At 62.1% G+C, this 12,885-nt stretch overlaps 13 non-coding genes and 51 pseudogenes across 13 annotated transcripts; all 64 read left to right on the top strand.

Moving 5' to 3' along the window:
* The first annotated feature begins 41 nt into the window (after nucleotides 1-41).
* On the top strand, nucleotides 42-160 carry LOC137551376 (5S ribosomal RNA; annotated as a pseudogene).
* An 83-nt stretch (nucleotides 161-243) lies between these two features.
* On the top strand, nucleotides 244-361 carry LOC137550181 (5S ribosomal RNA; annotated as a pseudogene).
* Nucleotides 362-445: 84 nt separating this feature from the next.
* LOC137551648 (5S ribosomal RNA) lies at nucleotides 446-563 on the top strand (annotated as a pseudogene).
* An 84-nt stretch (nucleotides 564-647) lies between these two features.
* On the top strand, nucleotides 648-766 carry LOC137556759 (5S ribosomal RNA). The gene has a single exon (XR_011029398.1). It is a non-coding gene; the product is annotated as a 5S ribosomal RNA (ribosomal RNA).
* An 83-nt stretch (nucleotides 767-849) lies between these two features.
* Nucleotides 850-968, top strand: LOC137558006 (5S ribosomal RNA). The gene has a single exon (XR_011029649.1). It is a non-coding gene; the product is annotated as a 5S ribosomal RNA (ribosomal RNA).
* An 83-nt stretch (nucleotides 969-1,051) lies between these two features.
* Nucleotides 1,052-1,170, top strand: LOC137557994 (5S ribosomal RNA). Its single transcript, XR_011029648.1, has one exon. It is a non-coding gene; the product is annotated as a 5S ribosomal RNA (ribosomal RNA).
* An 83-nt stretch (nucleotides 1,171-1,253) lies between these two features.
* Nucleotides 1,254-1,370, top strand: LOC137554575 (5S ribosomal RNA; annotated as a pseudogene).
* Nucleotides 1,371-1,454: 84 nt separating this feature from the next.
* On the top strand, nucleotides 1,455-1,573 carry LOC137557924 (5S ribosomal RNA; annotated as a pseudogene).
* An 83-nt stretch (nucleotides 1,574-1,656) lies between these two features.
* LOC137550180 (5S ribosomal RNA) lies at nucleotides 1,657-1,774 on the top strand (annotated as a pseudogene).
* Nucleotides 1,775-1,858: 84 nt separating this feature from the next.
* On the top strand, nucleotides 1,859-1,977 carry LOC137556769 (5S ribosomal RNA). The gene has a single exon (XR_011029408.1). It is a non-coding gene; the product is annotated as a 5S ribosomal RNA (ribosomal RNA).
* An 83-nt stretch (nucleotides 1,978-2,060) lies between these two features.
* On the top strand, nucleotides 2,061-2,178 carry LOC137552948 (5S ribosomal RNA; annotated as a pseudogene).
* Nucleotides 2,179-2,262: 84 nt separating this feature from the next.
* On the top strand, nucleotides 2,263-2,380 carry LOC137553142 (5S ribosomal RNA; annotated as a pseudogene).
* An 84-nt stretch (nucleotides 2,381-2,464) lies between these two features.
* LOC137557139 (5S ribosomal RNA) lies at nucleotides 2,465-2,583 on the top strand (annotated as a pseudogene).
* Nucleotides 2,584-2,666: 83 nt separating this feature from the next.
* LOC137550808 (5S ribosomal RNA) lies at nucleotides 2,667-2,784 on the top strand (annotated as a pseudogene).
* An 84-nt stretch (nucleotides 2,785-2,868) lies between these two features.
* On the top strand, nucleotides 2,869-2,986 carry LOC137550673 (5S ribosomal RNA; annotated as a pseudogene).
* An 84-nt stretch (nucleotides 2,987-3,070) lies between these two features.
* Nucleotides 3,071-3,188, top strand: LOC137549509 (5S ribosomal RNA; annotated as a pseudogene).
* An 84-nt stretch (nucleotides 3,189-3,272) lies between these two features.
* Nucleotides 3,273-3,391, top strand: LOC137558223 (5S ribosomal RNA; annotated as a pseudogene).
* An 83-nt stretch (nucleotides 3,392-3,474) lies between these two features.
* Nucleotides 3,475-3,593, top strand: LOC137557982 (5S ribosomal RNA). The gene has a single exon (XR_011029646.1). It is a non-coding gene; the product is annotated as a 5S ribosomal RNA (ribosomal RNA).
* Nucleotides 3,594-3,676: 83 nt separating this feature from the next.
* On the top strand, nucleotides 3,677-3,795 carry LOC137559450 (5S ribosomal RNA; annotated as a pseudogene).
* An 83-nt stretch (nucleotides 3,796-3,878) lies between these two features.
* Nucleotides 3,879-3,996, top strand: LOC137550179 (5S ribosomal RNA; annotated as a pseudogene).
* An 84-nt stretch (nucleotides 3,997-4,080) lies between these two features.
* On the top strand, nucleotides 4,081-4,199 carry LOC137557845 (5S ribosomal RNA; annotated as a pseudogene).
* Nucleotides 4,200-4,282: 83 nt separating this feature from the next.
* Nucleotides 4,283-4,401, top strand: LOC137556768 (5S ribosomal RNA). The gene has a single exon (XR_011029407.1). It is a non-coding gene; the product is annotated as a 5S ribosomal RNA (ribosomal RNA).
* An 83-nt stretch (nucleotides 4,402-4,484) lies between these two features.
* LOC137551620 (5S ribosomal RNA) lies at nucleotides 4,485-4,602 on the top strand (annotated as a pseudogene).
* Nucleotides 4,603-4,686: 84 nt separating this feature from the next.
* LOC137557970 (5S ribosomal RNA) lies at nucleotides 4,687-4,805 on the top strand. Its single transcript, XR_011029644.1, has one exon. It is a non-coding gene; the product is annotated as a 5S ribosomal RNA (ribosomal RNA).
* Nucleotides 4,806-4,888: 83 nt separating this feature from the next.
* On the top strand, nucleotides 4,889-5,006 carry LOC137550178 (5S ribosomal RNA; annotated as a pseudogene).
* An 84-nt stretch (nucleotides 5,007-5,090) lies between these two features.
* On the top strand, nucleotides 5,091-5,209 carry LOC137551596 (5S ribosomal RNA). The gene has a single exon (XR_011027039.1). It is a non-coding gene; the product is annotated as a 5S ribosomal RNA (ribosomal RNA).
* Nucleotides 5,210-5,292: 83 nt separating this feature from the next.
* LOC137557959 (5S ribosomal RNA) lies at nucleotides 5,293-5,411 on the top strand. Its single transcript, XR_011029643.1, has one exon. It is a non-coding gene; the product is annotated as a 5S ribosomal RNA (ribosomal RNA).
* Nucleotides 5,412-5,494: 83 nt separating this feature from the next.
* On the top strand, nucleotides 5,495-5,612 carry LOC137549812 (5S ribosomal RNA; annotated as a pseudogene).
* An 84-nt stretch (nucleotides 5,613-5,696) lies between these two features.
* Nucleotides 5,697-5,815, top strand: LOC137547537 (5S ribosomal RNA; annotated as a pseudogene).
* An 83-nt stretch (nucleotides 5,816-5,898) lies between these two features.
* On the top strand, nucleotides 5,899-6,017 carry LOC137557947 (5S ribosomal RNA). Its single transcript, XR_011029642.1, has one exon. It is a non-coding gene; the product is annotated as a 5S ribosomal RNA (ribosomal RNA).
* Nucleotides 6,018-6,100: 83 nt separating this feature from the next.
* On the top strand, nucleotides 6,101-6,219 carry LOC137557935 (5S ribosomal RNA). The gene has a single exon (XR_011029641.1). It is a non-coding gene; the product is annotated as a 5S ribosomal RNA (ribosomal RNA).
* Nucleotides 6,220-6,302: 83 nt separating this feature from the next.
* On the top strand, nucleotides 6,303-6,420 carry LOC137550807 (5S ribosomal RNA; annotated as a pseudogene).
* Nucleotides 6,421-6,504: 84 nt separating this feature from the next.
* LOC137557629 (5S ribosomal RNA) lies at nucleotides 6,505-6,623 on the top strand (annotated as a pseudogene).
* Nucleotides 6,624-6,706: 83 nt separating this feature from the next.
* Nucleotides 6,707-6,824, top strand: LOC137550177 (5S ribosomal RNA; annotated as a pseudogene).
* Nucleotides 6,825-6,908: 84 nt separating this feature from the next.
* LOC137556680 (5S ribosomal RNA) lies at nucleotides 6,909-7,027 on the top strand. The gene has a single exon (XR_011029320.1). It is a non-coding gene; the product is annotated as a 5S ribosomal RNA (ribosomal RNA).
* Nucleotides 7,028-7,110: 83 nt separating this feature from the next.
* Nucleotides 7,111-7,229, top strand: LOC137548038 (5S ribosomal RNA; annotated as a pseudogene).
* Nucleotides 7,230-7,312: 83 nt separating this feature from the next.
* LOC137548962 (5S ribosomal RNA) lies at nucleotides 7,313-7,431 on the top strand (annotated as a pseudogene).
* Nucleotides 7,432-7,514: 83 nt separating this feature from the next.
* Nucleotides 7,515-7,632, top strand: LOC137550176 (5S ribosomal RNA; annotated as a pseudogene).
* Nucleotides 7,633-7,716: 84 nt separating this feature from the next.
* LOC137557923 (5S ribosomal RNA) lies at nucleotides 7,717-7,835 on the top strand. The gene has a single exon (XR_011029640.1). It is a non-coding gene; the product is annotated as a 5S ribosomal RNA (ribosomal RNA).
* Nucleotides 7,836-7,918: 83 nt separating this feature from the next.
* On the top strand, nucleotides 7,919-8,036 carry LOC137553953 (5S ribosomal RNA; annotated as a pseudogene).
* An 84-nt stretch (nucleotides 8,037-8,120) lies between these two features.
* Nucleotides 8,121-8,238, top strand: LOC137550175 (5S ribosomal RNA; annotated as a pseudogene).
* An 84-nt stretch (nucleotides 8,239-8,322) lies between these two features.
* LOC137553010 (5S ribosomal RNA) lies at nucleotides 8,323-8,440 on the top strand (annotated as a pseudogene).
* Nucleotides 8,441-8,524: 84 nt separating this feature from the next.
* LOC137550174 (5S ribosomal RNA) lies at nucleotides 8,525-8,642 on the top strand (annotated as a pseudogene).
* An 84-nt stretch (nucleotides 8,643-8,726) lies between these two features.
* On the top strand, nucleotides 8,727-8,844 carry LOC137549488 (5S ribosomal RNA; annotated as a pseudogene).
* Nucleotides 8,845-8,928: 84 nt separating this feature from the next.
* On the top strand, nucleotides 8,929-9,046 carry LOC137550173 (5S ribosomal RNA; annotated as a pseudogene).
* An 84-nt stretch (nucleotides 9,047-9,130) lies between these two features.
* LOC137550172 (5S ribosomal RNA) lies at nucleotides 9,131-9,248 on the top strand (annotated as a pseudogene).
* Nucleotides 9,249-9,332: 84 nt separating this feature from the next.
* Nucleotides 9,333-9,450, top strand: LOC137554583 (5S ribosomal RNA; annotated as a pseudogene).
* An 84-nt stretch (nucleotides 9,451-9,534) lies between these two features.
* On the top strand, nucleotides 9,535-9,652 carry LOC137553374 (5S ribosomal RNA; annotated as a pseudogene).
* An 84-nt stretch (nucleotides 9,653-9,736) lies between these two features.
* LOC137553082 (5S ribosomal RNA) lies at nucleotides 9,737-9,854 on the top strand (annotated as a pseudogene).
* An 84-nt stretch (nucleotides 9,855-9,938) lies between these two features.
* Nucleotides 9,939-10,056, top strand: LOC137554103 (5S ribosomal RNA; annotated as a pseudogene).
* Nucleotides 10,057-10,140: 84 nt separating this feature from the next.
* LOC137550170 (5S ribosomal RNA) lies at nucleotides 10,141-10,258 on the top strand (annotated as a pseudogene).
* An 84-nt stretch (nucleotides 10,259-10,342) lies between these two features.
* LOC137552328 (5S ribosomal RNA) lies at nucleotides 10,343-10,460 on the top strand (annotated as a pseudogene).
* Nucleotides 10,461-10,544: 84 nt separating this feature from the next.
* LOC137553455 (5S ribosomal RNA) lies at nucleotides 10,545-10,662 on the top strand (annotated as a pseudogene).
* Nucleotides 10,663-10,746: 84 nt separating this feature from the next.
* Nucleotides 10,747-10,864, top strand: LOC137552257 (5S ribosomal RNA; annotated as a pseudogene).
* Nucleotides 10,865-10,948: 84 nt separating this feature from the next.
* LOC137550169 (5S ribosomal RNA) lies at nucleotides 10,949-11,066 on the top strand (annotated as a pseudogene).
* Nucleotides 11,067-11,150: 84 nt separating this feature from the next.
* On the top strand, nucleotides 11,151-11,268 carry LOC137553367 (5S ribosomal RNA; annotated as a pseudogene).
* An 84-nt stretch (nucleotides 11,269-11,352) lies between these two features.
* On the top strand, nucleotides 11,353-11,470 carry LOC137551784 (5S ribosomal RNA; annotated as a pseudogene).
* Nucleotides 11,471-11,554: 84 nt separating this feature from the next.
* Nucleotides 11,555-11,672, top strand: LOC137553610 (5S ribosomal RNA; annotated as a pseudogene).
* An 84-nt stretch (nucleotides 11,673-11,756) lies between these two features.
* Nucleotides 11,757-11,874, top strand: LOC137550168 (5S ribosomal RNA; annotated as a pseudogene).
* Nucleotides 11,875-11,958: 84 nt separating this feature from the next.
* LOC137552560 (5S ribosomal RNA) lies at nucleotides 11,959-12,076 on the top strand (annotated as a pseudogene).
* An 84-nt stretch (nucleotides 12,077-12,160) lies between these two features.
* LOC137551265 (5S ribosomal RNA) lies at nucleotides 12,161-12,278 on the top strand (annotated as a pseudogene).
* An 84-nt stretch (nucleotides 12,279-12,362) lies between these two features.
* LOC137551586 (5S ribosomal RNA) lies at nucleotides 12,363-12,480 on the top strand (annotated as a pseudogene).
* An 84-nt stretch (nucleotides 12,481-12,564) lies between these two features.
* On the top strand, nucleotides 12,565-12,682 carry LOC137552055 (5S ribosomal RNA; annotated as a pseudogene).
* An 84-nt stretch (nucleotides 12,683-12,766) lies between these two features.
* On the top strand, nucleotides 12,767-12,884 carry LOC137550166 (5S ribosomal RNA; annotated as a pseudogene).
* The last annotated feature ends 1 nt before the right edge of the window (nucleotide 12,885 follows it).

The following is a 12,885-nucleotide window of genomic DNA, read 5'->3' as shown; positions in this document are numbered from 1 at the left end:
AAGCCTCACCTTCAAGGCGCCGGAACGGCGCCCTGTAGGTTGCCTGCGGCCACACTAAGCCGAAAGCGCCCGCTCTCGTCAGATCACGGAAGCTAAGCGGCTTCAGGCCTGGTTAGAAGCTGCATGGGAGACCGGCTGTGAACCCCAGGTGCTGCAGGCATTGTTTTGGGTTTGAGGCCCAATGGCTATGAGCACGCGTGGGAAGCCTCACCTTCAAGGCGCCGGAACGGCGCCCTGGAGGTTGCCTGCGGCCACACTAAGCCGAAAGCGCCCGCTCTCGTCAGATCGCGGAAGCTAAGCGGCTTCAGGCCTGGTTAGTAGCTGCATGGGAGACCGGCTGTGAACCCCAGGTGCTGCAGGCGTTGTTTTGGGTTTGAGGCCCAATGGCTATGAGCACGCGTGGGAAGCCTCACCTTCAAGGCGCCGGAACGGCGCCCTGGAGGTTGCCTGCGGCCACACTAAGCCGAAAGCGCCCGCTCTCGTCAGATCGCGGAAGATAAGCGGCTTCAGGCCTGGTTAGTAGCTGCATGGGAGACCGGCTGTGAACCCCAGGTGCTGCAGGCGTTGTTTTGGGTTTGAGGCCCAATGGCTATGAGCACGCGTGGGAAGCCTCACCTTCAAGGCGCCGGAACGGCGCCTTGGAGGTTGCCTGCGGCCACACTAAGCTGAAAGCGCCCGCTCTCGTCAGATCGCGGAAGCTAAGCGGCTTCAGGCCTGGTTAGTAGCTGCATGGGAGACCGGCTGTGAACCCCAGGTGCTGCAGGCATTGTTTTGGGTTTGAGGCCCAATGGCTATGAGCACGCGTGGGAAGCCTCACCTTCAAGGCGCCGGAACGGCGCACTGGAGGTTGCCTGCGGCCACACTAAGCCGAAAGCGCCCGCTCTCGTCAGATCGCGGAAGCTAAGCGGCTTCAGGCCTGGTTAGTAGCTGCATGGGAGACCGGCTGTGAACCCCAGGTGCTGCAGGCATTGTTTTGGGTTTGAGGCCCAATGGCTATGAGCACGCGTGGGAAGCCTCACCTTCAAGGCGCCGGAACGGCGCCCTGGAGGTTGCCTGCGGCCACACTAAGCCGAAAGCGCCCGCTCTCGTCAGATCGCGGAAGCTAAGCGGCTTCAGGCCTGGTTAGTAGCTGCATGGGAGACCGGCTGTGAACCCCAGGTGCTGCAGGCATTGTTTTGGGTTTGAGGCCCAATGGCTATGAGCACGCGTGGGAAGCCTCACCTTCAAGGCGCCGGAACGGCGCCCTGGAGGTTGCCTGCGGCCACACTAAGCCGAAAGCGCCCGCTCTCGTCAGATCGCGGAACCTAGCGGCTTCAGGCCTGGTTAGTAGCTGCATGGGAGACCGGCTGTGAACCCCAGGTGCTGCAGGCGTTGTTTTGGGTTTGAGGCCCAATGGCTATGAGCACGCGTGGGAAGCCTCACCTTCAAGGCGCCGGAACGGCGCCTTGGAGGTTGCCTGCGGCCACACTAAGCCGAAAGCGCCCGCTCTCGTCAGATCGTGGAAGCTAAGCGGCTTCAGGCCTGGTTAGTAGCTGCATGGGAGACCGGCTGTGAACCCCAGGTGCTGCAGGCATTGTTTTGGGTTTGAGGCCCAATGGCTATGAGCACGCGTGGGAAGCCTCACCTTCAAGGCGCCGGAACGGCGCCCTGGAGGTTGCCTGCGGCCACACTAAGCCGAAAGCGCCCGCTCTCGTCAGATCGCGGAAGCTAAGCGGCTTCAGGCCTGGTTAGTAGCTGCATGGGAGACCGGCTGTGAACCCCAGGTGCTGCAGGCGTTGTTTTGGGTTTGAGGCCCAATGGCTATGAGCACGCGTGGGAAGCCTCACCTTCAAGGCGCCGGAACGGCGCCTTGGAGGTTGCCTGCGGCCACACTAAGCCGAAAGCGCCCGTTCTCGTCAGATCGCGGAAGCTAAGCGGCTTCAGGCCTGGTTAGTAGCTGCATGGGAGACCGGCTGTGAACCCCAGGTGCTGCAGGCATTGTTTTGGGTTTGAGGCCCAATGGCTATGAGCACGCGTGGGAAGCCTCACCTTCAAGGCGCCGGAACGGCGCCCTGGAGGTTGCCTGCGGCCACACTAAGCCGAAAGCGCCCGCTCTCGTCAGATCGCGGAAGCTAAGCCGCTTCAGGCCTGGTTAGTAGCTGCATGGGAGACCGGCTGTGAACCCCAGGTGCTGCAGGCGTTGTTTTGGGTTTGAGGCCCAATGGCTTTGAGCACGCGTGGGAAGCCTCACCTTCAAGGCGCCGGAACGGCGCCCTGGAGGTTGCCTGCGGCCACACTAAGCCGAAAGCGCCCACTCTCGTCAGATCGCGGAAGCTAAGCGGCTTCAGGCCTGGTTAGTAGCTGCATGGGAGACCGGCTGTGAACCCCAGGTGCTGCAGGTGTTGTTTTGGGTTTGAGGCCCAATGGCTATGAGCACGCGTGGGAAGCCTCACCTTCAAGGCGCCGGAACGGCGCCTTGGAGGTTGCCTGCGGCCACACTAAGCCGAAAGCGCCTGCTCTCGTCAGATCGCGGAAGCTAAGCGGCTTCAGGCCTGGTTAGTAGCTGCATGGGAGACCGGCTGTGAACCCCAGGTGCTGCAGGCATTGTTTTGGGTTTGAGGCCCAATGGCTATGAGCACGCGTGGGAAGCCTCACCTTCAAGGCGCCGGAACGGCGCCCTGGAGGTTGCCTGCGGCCACACTAAGCCGAAAGCGCCCGCTCTCGTCAGATCGCGGAAGCTAAGCGGCTTCAGGCCTGGTTAGTAGCTGCATGGGAGACCGGCTGTGAACCCCAGGTGCTGCAGGTGTTGTTTTGGGTTTGAGGCCCAATGGCTATGAGCACGCGTGGGAAGCCTCACCTTCAAGGCGCCGGAACGGCGCCCTGGAGGTTGCCTGCGGCCACACTAAGCCGAAAGCGCCCGCTCTCGTCTGATCGCGGAAGCTAAGCGGCTTCAGGCCTGGTTAGTAGCTGCATGGGAGACCGGCTGTGAACCCCAGGTGCTGCAGGCGTTGTTTTGGGTTTGAGGCCCAATGGCTATGAGCACGCGTGGGAAGCCTCACCTTCAAGGCGCCAGAACGGCGCCTTGGAGGTTCCCTGCGGCCACACTAAGCCGAAAGCGCCCGCTCTCGTCAGATCGCGGAAGCTAAGCGGCTTCAGGCCTGGTTAGTAGCTGCATGGGAGACCGGCTGTGAACCCCAGGTGCTGCAGGCGTTGTTTTGGGTTTGAGGCCCAATGGCTATGAGCACGCGTGGGAAGCCTCACCTTCAAGGCGCCGGAACGGCGCCTTGGCGGTTGCCTGCGGCCACACTAAGCCGAAAGCGCGCGCTCTCGTCAGATCGCGGAAGCTAAGCGGCTTCAGGCCTGGTTAGTAGCTGCATGGGAGACCGGCTGTGAACCCCAGGTGCTGCAGGCATTGTTTTGGGTTTGAGGCCCAATGGCTATGAGCACGCGTGGGAAGCCTCACCTTCAAGGCGCCGGAACGGCGCCCTGGAGGTTGCCTGCGGCCACACTAAGCCGAAAGCGCCCGCTCTCGTCAGATCGCGGAAGCTAAGCGGCTTCAGGCCTGGTTAGTAGCTGCATGGGAGACCGGCTGTGAACCCCAGGTGCTGCAGGCATTGTTTTGGGTTTGAGGCCCAATGGCTATGAGCACGCGTGGGAAGCCTCACCTTCAAGGCGCCGGAACGGCGCCCTGCAGGTTGCCTGCGGCCACACTAAGCCGAAAGCGCCCGCTCTCGTCAAATCGCGGAAGCTAAGCGGCTTCAGGCCTGGTTAGTAGCTGCATGGGAGACCGGCTGTGAACCCCAGGTGCTGCAGGCATTGTTTTGGGTTTGAGGCCCAATGGCTATGAGCACGCGTGGGAAGCCTCACCTTCAAGGCGCCGGAACGGCGCCCTGGAGGTTGCCTGCGGCCACACTAAGCCGAAAGCGCCCGCTCTCGTCAGATCGCGGAAGCTAAGCGGCTTCAGGCCTGGTTAGTAGCTGCATGGGAGACCGGCTGTGAACCCCAGGTGCTGCAGGCGTTGTTTTGGGTTTGAGGCCCAATGGCTATGAGCACGCGTGGGAAGCCTCACCTTCAAGGCGCCGGAACGGCGCCTTGGAGGTTGCCTGCGGCCACACTAAGCCGAAAGCGTCCGCTCTCGTCAGATCGCGGAAGCTAAGCGGCTTCAGGCCTGGTTAGTAGCTGCATGGGAGACCGGCTGTGAACCCCAGGTGCTGCAGGCATTGTTTTGGGTTTGAGGCCCAATGGCTATGTGCACGCGTGGGAAGCCTCACCTTCAAGGCGCCGGAACGGCGCTCTGGAGGTTGCCTGCGGCCACACTAAGCCGAAAGCGCCCGCTCTCGTCAGATCGCGGAAGCTAAGCGGCTTCAGGCTTGGTTAGTAGCTGCATGGGAGACCGGCTGTGAACTCCAGGTGCTGCAGGCATTGTTTTGGGTTTGAGGCCCAATGGCTATGAGCACGCGTGGGAAGCCTCACCTTCAAGGCGCCGGAACGGCGCCCTGGAGGCTGCCTGCGGCCACACTAAGCCGAAAGTGCCCGCTCTCGTCAGATCGCGGAAGCTAAGCGGCTTCAGGCCTGGTTAGTAGCTGCATGGGAGACCGGCTGTGAACCCCAGGTGCTGCAGGCGTTGTTTTGGGTTTGAGGCCCAATGGCTATGAGCACGCGTGGGAAGCCTCACCTTCAAGGCGCCGGAACGGCGCCCTGGAGGTTGCCTGCGGCCACACTAAGCCGAAAGCGCCCGCTCTCGTCAGATCGCGGAAGCTAAGCGGCTTCAGGCCTGGTTAGTAGCTGCATGGGAGACCGGCTGTGAACCCCAGGTGCTGCAGGCATTGTTTTGGGTTTGAGGCCCAATAGCTATGAGCGCGCGTGGGAAGCCTCACCTTCAAGGCGCCGGAACGGCGCCCTGGAGGTTGCCTGCGGCCACACTAAGCCGAAAGCGCCCGCTCTCGTCAGATCGCGGAAGCTAAGCGGCTTCAGGCCTGGTTAGTAGCTGCATGGGAGACCGGCTGTGAACCCCAGGTGCTGCAGGCGTTGTTTTGGGTTTGAGGCCCAATGGCTATGAGCACGCGTGGGAAGCCTCACCTTCAAGGCGCCGGAACGGCGCCTTGGAGGTTGCCTGCGGCCACACTAAGCCGAAAGCGCCCGCTCCCGTCAGATCGCGGAAGCTAAGCGGCTTCAGGCCTGGTTAGTAGCTGCATGGGAGACCGGCTGTGAACCCCAGGTGCTGCAGGCATTGTTTTGGGTTTGAGGCCCAATGGCTATGAGCACGCGTGGGAAGCCTCACCTTCAAGGCGCCGGAACGGCGCCCTGGAGGTTGCCTGCGGCCACACTAAGCCGAAAGCGCCCGCTCTCGTCAGATCGCGGAAGCTAAGCGGCTTCAGGCCTGGTTAGTAGCTGCATGGGAGACCGGCTGTGAACCCCAGGTGCTGCAGGCATTGTTTTGGGTTTGAGGCCCAATGGCTATGAGCACGCGTGGGAAGCCTCACCTTCAAGGAGCCGAAACGGCGCCCTGGAGGTTGCCTGCGGCCACACTAAGCCGAAAGCGCCCGCTCTCGTCCGATCGCGGAAGCTAAGCGGCTTCAGGCCTGGTTAGTAGCTGCATGGGAGACCGGCTGTGAACCCCAGGTGCTGCAGGCGTTGTTTTGGGTTTGAGGCCCAATGGCTATGAGCACGCGTGGGAAGCCTCACCTTCAAGGCGCCGGAACGGCGCCTTGGAGGTTGCCTGCGGCCACACTAAGCCGAAAGCGCCCACTCTCGTCAGATCGCGGAAGCTAAGCGGCTTCAGGCCTGGTTAGTAGCTGCATGGGAGACCGGCTGTGAACCCCAGGTGCTGCAGGCATTGTTTTGGGTTTGAGGCCCAATGGCTATGAGCATGCGTGGGAAGCTTTACCTTCAAGGCGCCGGAACGGCGCCCTGGAGGTTGCCTGCGGCCACACTAAGCCGAAAGCGCCCGCTCTCGTCAGATCGCGGAAGCTAAGCGGCTTCAGGCCTGGTTAGTAGCTGCATGGGAGACCGGCTGTGAACCCCAGGTGCTGCAGGCATTGTTTTGGGTTTGAGGCCCAATGGCTATGAGCACGCGTGGGAAGCCTCACCTTCAAGGCGCCGTAACGGCGCCGTGGAGGTTGCCTGCGGCCACACTAAGCCGAAAGCGCCCGCTCTCGTCAGATCGCGGAAGCTAAGCGGCTTCAGGCCTGGTTAGTAGCTGCATGGGAGACCGGCTGTGAACCCCAGGTGCTGCAGGCATTGTTTTGGGTTTGAGGCCCAATGGCTATGAGCACGCGTGGGAAGCCTCACCTTCAAGGCGCCGGAACGGCGCCCTGGAGGTTGCCTGCGGCCACACTAAGCCGAAAGCGCCCGCTCTCGTCAGATCGCGGAAGCTAAGCGGCTTCAGGCCTGGTTAGTAGCTGCATGGGAGACCGGCTGTGAACCCCAGGTGCTGCAGGTGTTGTTTTGGGTTTGAGGCCCAATGGCTATGAGCACGCGTGGGAAGCCTCACCTTCAAGGCGCCGGAACGGCGCCTTGGAGGTTGCCTGCGGCCACACCAAGCCGAAAGCGCCCGCTCTCGTCAGATCGCGGAAGCTAAGCGGCTTCAGGCCTGGTTAGTAGCTGCATGGGAGACCGGCTGTGAACCCCAGGTGCTGCAGGCATTGTTTTGGGTTTGAGGCCCAATGGCTATGAGCACGCGTGGGAAGCCTCACCTTCAAGGCGCCGGAACGGCGCCCTGGAGGTTGCCTGCGGCCACACTAAGCCGAAAGCGCCCGCTCTCGTCAGATCGCGGAAGCTAAGCGGCTTCAGGCCTGGTTAGTAGCTGCATGGGAGACCGGCTGTGAACCCCAGGTGCTGCAGGCGTTGTTTTGGGTTTGAGGCCCAATGGCTATGAGCACGCGTGGGAAGCCTCACCTTCAAGGCGCCGGAACGGCGCCTTGGAGGTTGCCTGTGGCCACACTAAGCCGAAAGCGCCCGCTCTCGTCAGATCGCGGAAGCTAAGCGGCTTCAGGCCTGGTTAGTAGCTGCATGGGAGACCGGCTGTGAACCCCAGGTGCTGCAGGCATTGTTTTGGGTTTGAGGCCCAATGGCTATGAGCACGCGTGGGAAGCCTCACCTTCAAGGCGCCGGAACGGCGCCTTGGAGGTTACCTGCGGTCACACTAAGCCGAAAGCGCCCGCTCTCGTCAGATCGCGGAAGCTAAGCGGCTTCAGGCCTGGTTAGTAGCTGCATGGGAGACCGGCTGTGAACCCCAGGTGTTGCAGGCATTGTTTTGTGTTTGAGGCCCAATGGCTATGAGCACGCGTGGGAAGCCTCACCTTCAAGGCGCCGGAACGGCGCCCTGGAGGTTGCCTGCGGCCACACTAAGCCGAAAGCGCCCGCTGTCGTCAGATCGCGGAAGCTAAGCGGCTTCAGGCCTGGTTAGTAGCTGCATGGGAGACCGGCTGTGAACCCCAGGTGCTGCAGGCATTGTTTTGGGTTTGAGGCCCAATGGCTATGAGCACGCGTGGGAAGCCTCACCTTCAAGGCGCCGGAACGGCGCCCTGGAGGTTGCCTGCGGCCACACTAAGCCGAAAGCGCCCGCTCTCGTCAGATCGCGGAAGCTAAGCGGCTTCAGGCCTGGTTAGTAGCTGCATGGGAGACCGGCTGTGAACCCCAGGTGCTGCAGGCGTTGTTTTGGGTTTGAGGCCCAATGGCTATGAGCACGCGTGGGAAGCCTCACCTTCAAGGCGCCGGAACGGCGCCCTGGAGGTTGCCTGCGGCCACACTAAGCCGAAAGCGCCCGCTCTCGTCAGATCGCGGAAGCTAAGCGGCTTCAGGCCTGGTTAGTAGCTGCATGGGAGACCGGCTGTGAACCCCAGGTGCTGCAGGCATTGTTTTGGGTTTGAGGCCCAATGGCTATGAGCACGCGTGGGAAGCCTCACCTTCAAGGCGCCGGAACGGCGCCCTGGAGGTTGCCTGCGGCCACACTAAGCCGAAAGCGCCCGCTCTCGTCAGATCACGGAAGCTATGCGGCTTCAGGCCTGGTTAGTAGCTGCATGGGAGACCGGCTGTGAACCCCAGGTGCTGCAGGCATTGTTTTGGGTTTGAGGCCCAATGGCTATGAGCACGCGTGGGAAGCCTCACCTTCAAGGAGCCGAAACGGCGCCCTGGAGGATGCCTGCGGCCACACTAAGCCGAAAGCGCCCGCTCTCGTCAGATCGCGGAAGCTAAGCGGCTTCAGGCCTGGTTAGTAGCTGCATGGGAGACCGGCTGTGAACCCCAGGTGCTGCAGGCGTTGTTTTGGGTTTGAGGCCCAATGGCTATGAGCACGCGTGGGAAGCCTCACCTTCAAGGCGCCGGAACGGCGCCTTGGAGGTTGCCTGCGGCCACACTAAGCCGAAAGCGCCCACTCTCGTCAGATCGCGGAAGCTAAGCGGCTTCAGGCCTGGTTAGTAGCTGCATGGGAGACCGGCTGTGAACCCCAGGTGCTGCAGGCATTGTTTTGGGTTTGAGGCCCAATGGCTATGAGCACGCGTGGGAAGCCTCACCTTCAAGGCGCCGGAACGGCGCCCTGGAGGTTGCCTGCGGCCACACTAAGCCGAAAGCGCCCGCTCTCGTCAGATCGCGGAAGCTAAGCGGCTTCAGGCCTGGTTAGTAGCTGCATGGGAGACCGGCTGTGAACCCCAGGTGCTGCAGGCATTGTTTTGGGTTTGAGGCCCAATGGCTATGAGCACGCGTGGGAAGCCTCACCTTCAAGGCGCCGGAACGGCGCCCTGGAGGTTGCCTGCGGCCACACTAAGCCGAAAGCGCCCGCTCTCGTCAGATCGCGGAAGCTAAGCGGCTTTAGGCCTGGTTAGTAGCTGCATGGGAGACCGGCTGTGAACCCCAGGTGCTGCAGGCATTGTTTTGGGTTTGAGGCCCAATGGCTATGAGCACGCGTGGGAAGCCTCACCTTCAAGGCGCCGGAACGGCGCCCTGGAGGTTGCCTGCGGCCACACTAAGCCGAAAGCGCCCGCTCTCGTCAGATCGCGGAAGCTAAGCGGCTTCAGGCCTGGTTAGTAGCTGCATGGGAGACCGGCTGTGAACCCCAGGTGCTGCAGGCGTTGTTTTGGGTTTGAGGCCCAATGGCTATGAGCACGCGTGGGAAGCCTCACCTTCAAGGCGCAGGAACGGCGCCCTGGAGGTTGCCTGCGGCCACACTAAGCCGAAAGCGCCCGCTCTCGTCAGATCGCGGAAGCTAAGCGGCTTCAGGCCTGGTTAGTAGCTGCATGGGAGACCGGCTGTGAACCCCAGGTGCTGCAGGCATTGTTTTGGATTTGAGGCCCAATGGCTATGAGCACGCGTGGGAAGCCTCACCTTCAAGGCGCCGGAACGGCGCCCTGGAGGTTGCCTGCGGCCACACTAAGCCGAAAGCGCCCGCTCTCGTCAGATCGAAGAAGCTAAGCGGCTTCAGGCCTGGTTAGTAGCTGAATGGGAGACCGGCTGTGAACCCCAGTTGCTGCAGGCATTGTTTTGGGTTTGAGGCCCAATGGCTATGGGCACGCGTGGGAAGCCTCACCTTCAAGGCGCCGGAACGGCGCCCTGGAGGTTGCCTGCGGCCACACTAAGCCGAAAGCGCCCGCTCTCGTCAGATCGCGGAAGCTAAGCGGCTTCAGGCCTGGTTAGTAGCTGCATGGGAGACAGGCTGTGAACCCCAGGTGCTGCAGGCGTTGTTTTGGGTTTGAGGCCCAATGGCTATGAGCACGCGTGGGAAGCCTCACCTTCAAGGCGCCGGAACGGCGCCTTGGAGGTTGCCTGCGGCCACACTAAGCCGAAAGCGCCCGCTCTCGTCAGATCGCGGAAGCTAAGCGGCTTCAGGCCTTGTTAGTAGCTGCATGGGAGACCGGCTGTGAACCCCAGGTGCTGCAGGCATTGTTTTGGGTTTGAGGCCCAATGGCTATGAGCACGCGTGGGAAGCCTCACCTTCAAGGCGCCGGAACGGCGCCCTGGAGGTTGCCTGCGGCCACACTAAGCCGAAAGCGCCCGCTCTTGTCAGATCGCGGAAGCTAAGCGGCTTCAGGCCTGGTTAGTAGCTGCATGGGAGAACGGCTGTGAACCCCAGGTGCTGCAGGCATTGGTTTGGGTTTGAGGCCCAATGGCTATGAGCACGCGTGGGAAGCCTCACCTTCAAGGCGCCGGAACGGCGCCCTGGAGGTTGCCTGCGGCCACACTAAGCCGAAAGCGCCCGCTCTCGTCAGATCGCGGAAGCTAAGCGGCTTCAGGCCTGGTTAGTAGCTGCATGGGAGACCGGCTGTGAACCCCAGGTGCTGCAGGCGTTGTTTTGGGTTTGAGGCCCAATGGCTATGAGCACGCGTGGGAAGCCTCACCTTCAAGGCGCCGGAACGGCGCCTTGGAGGTTGCCTGCGGCCACACTAAGCCGAAAGCGCCCGCTCTCGTCAGATCGCGGAAGCTAAGCGGCTTCAGGCCTGGTTAGTAGCTGCATGGGAGACCGGCTGTGAACCCCAGGTGCTGCAAGCATTGTTTTGGGTTTGAGGCCCAATGGCTATGAGCACGCGTGGGAAGCCTCACCTTCAAGGCACCGGAACGGCGCCCTGGAGGTTGCCTGCGGCCACACTAAGCCGAAAGCGTCCGCTCTCGTCAGATTGCGGAAGCTAAGCGGCTTCAGGCCTGGTTAGTAGCTGCATGGGAGACCGGCTGTGAACCCCAGGTGCTGCAGGCGTTGTTTTGGGTTTGAGGCCCAATGGCTATGAGCACGCGTGGGAAGCCTCACCTTCAAGGCGCCGGAACGGCGCCTTGCAGGTTGCCTGCGGCCACACTAAGCCGAAAGCGCCCGCTCTCGTCAGATCGTGGAAGCTAAGCGGCTTCAGGCCTGGTTAGTAGCTGCATGGGAGACCGGCTGTGAACCCCAGGTGCTGCAGGCATTGTTTTGGGTTTGAGGCCCAATGGCTATGAGCACGCGTGGGAAGCCTCACCTTCAAGGCGCCGGAACGGCGCCCTGGAGGTTGCCTGCGGCCACACTAAGCCGAAAGCGCCCGCTCTCGTCAGATCGCGGAAGCTAAGCGGCTTCAGGCCTGGTTAGTAGCTGCATGGGAGACCGGCTGTGAACCCCAGGTGCTGCAGGCGTTGTTTTGGGTTTGAGGCCCAATGGCTATGAGCACGCGTGGGAAGCCTCACCTTCAAGGCGCCGGAACGGCGCCTTGGAGGTTGCCTGCGGCCACACTAAGCCGAAAGCGCCCTCTCTCGTCAGATCGCGGAAGCTAAGCGGCTTCAGGCCTGGTTAGTAGCTGCATGGGAGACCGGCTGTGAACCCCAGGTGCTGCAGGCATTGTTTTGGGTTTGAGGCCCAATGGCTATGAGCACGCGTGGGAAGCCTCACCTTCAAGGCGCCGGAACGGCGCCCTGGAGGTTGCCTGCGGCCACACTAAGCCGAAAGCGCCTGCTCTCGTCAGATCGCGGAAGCTAAGCGGCTTCAGGCCTGGTTAGTAGCTGCATGGGAGACCGGCTGTGAACCCCAGGTGCTGCAGGCGTTGTTTTGGGTTTGAGGCCCAATGGCTATGAGCACGCGTGGGAAGCCTCACCTTCAAGGCGCCGGAACGGCGCCTTGGAGGTTGCCTGCGGCCACACTAAGCCGAAAGCGCCCGATCTTGTCAGATCGCGGAAGCTAAGCGGCTTCAGGCCTGGTTAGTAGCTGCATGGGAGACCGGCTGTGAACCCCAGGTGCTGCAGGCATTGTTTTGGGTTTGAGGCCCAATGGCTATGAGCACGCGTGGGAAGCCTCACCTTCAAGGCGCCGGAACGGCGCCCTGGAGGTTGCCTGCGGCCACACTAAGCCGAAAGCGCCCGCTCTCGTCAGATCGCGGAAGCTAAGCGGCTTCAGGCCTGGTTAGTAGCTGCATGGGAGACCGGCTGTGAACCCCAGGTGCTGCAGGCGTTGTTTTGGGTTTGAGGCCCAATGGCTATGAGCACGCGTGGGAAGCCTCACCTTCAAGGCGCCGGAACGGCGCCTTGGAGGTTGCCTGCGGCCACACCAAGCCGAAAGCGCCCGCTCTCGTCAGATCGCGGAAGCTAAGCGGCTTCAGGCCTGGTTAGTAGCCGCATGGGAGACCGGCTGTGAACCCCAGGTGCTGCAGGCATTGTTTTGGGTTTGAGGCCCAATGGCTATGAGCACGCGTGGGAAGCCTCACCTTCAAGGCGCCGGAACGGCGCCCTGGAGGTTGTCTGCGGCCACACTAAGCCGAAAGCGCCCGCTCTCGTCAGATCGCGGAAGCTAAGCGGCTTCAGGCCTGGTTAGTAGCTGCATGGGAGACCGGCTGTGAACCCCAGGTGCTGCAGGCGTTGTTTTGGGTTTGAGGCCCAATGGCTATGAGCACGCGTGGGAAGCCTCACCTTCAAGGCGCCGGAACGGCGCCTTGGAGGTTGCCTGCGGCCACACTAAGCCGAAAGCGCCCGCTCTCGTCAGATCGCGGACGCTAAGCGGCTTCAGGCCTGGGTAGTAGCTGCATGGGAGACCGGCTGTGAACCCCAGGTGCTGCAGGCATTGTTTTGGGTTTGAGGCCCAATGGCTATGAGCACGCGTGGGAAGCCTCACCTTCAAGGCGCCGGAACGGCGCCTTGGAGGTTGCCTGCGGCCACACTAAGCCGAAAGCGCCCGCTCTCGTCAGATCGCGAAAGCTAAGCGGCTTCAGGCCTGGTTAGTAGCTGCATGGGAGACCGGCTGTGAACCCCAGGTGCTGCAGGCATTGTTTTGGGTTTGAGGCCCAATGGCTATGAGCACGCGTCGGAAGCCTCACCTTCAAGGCGCCGGAACGGCGCCCTGGAGGTTGCCTGCGGCCACACTAAGCCGAAAGCGCCCGCTCTCGTCAGATCGCGGAAGCTAAGCGGCTTCAGGCCTGGTTAGTAGCTGCATGGGAGACCGGCTGTGAACCCCAGGTGCTGCAGGCA

This window comes from Hyperolius riggenbachi, chromosome 2 (assembly GCF_040937935.1).
Source record: "Hyperolius riggenbachi isolate aHypRig1 chromosome 2, aHypRig1.pri, whole genome shotgun sequence".
Lineage (NCBI taxonomy): Eukaryota > Metazoa > Chordata > Amphibia > Anura > Hyperoliidae > Hyperolius > Hyperolius riggenbachi.
Note: the sequence above shows the minus strand (reverse complement) of the source record. Positions and strands in the feature narration are given on the sequence as shown.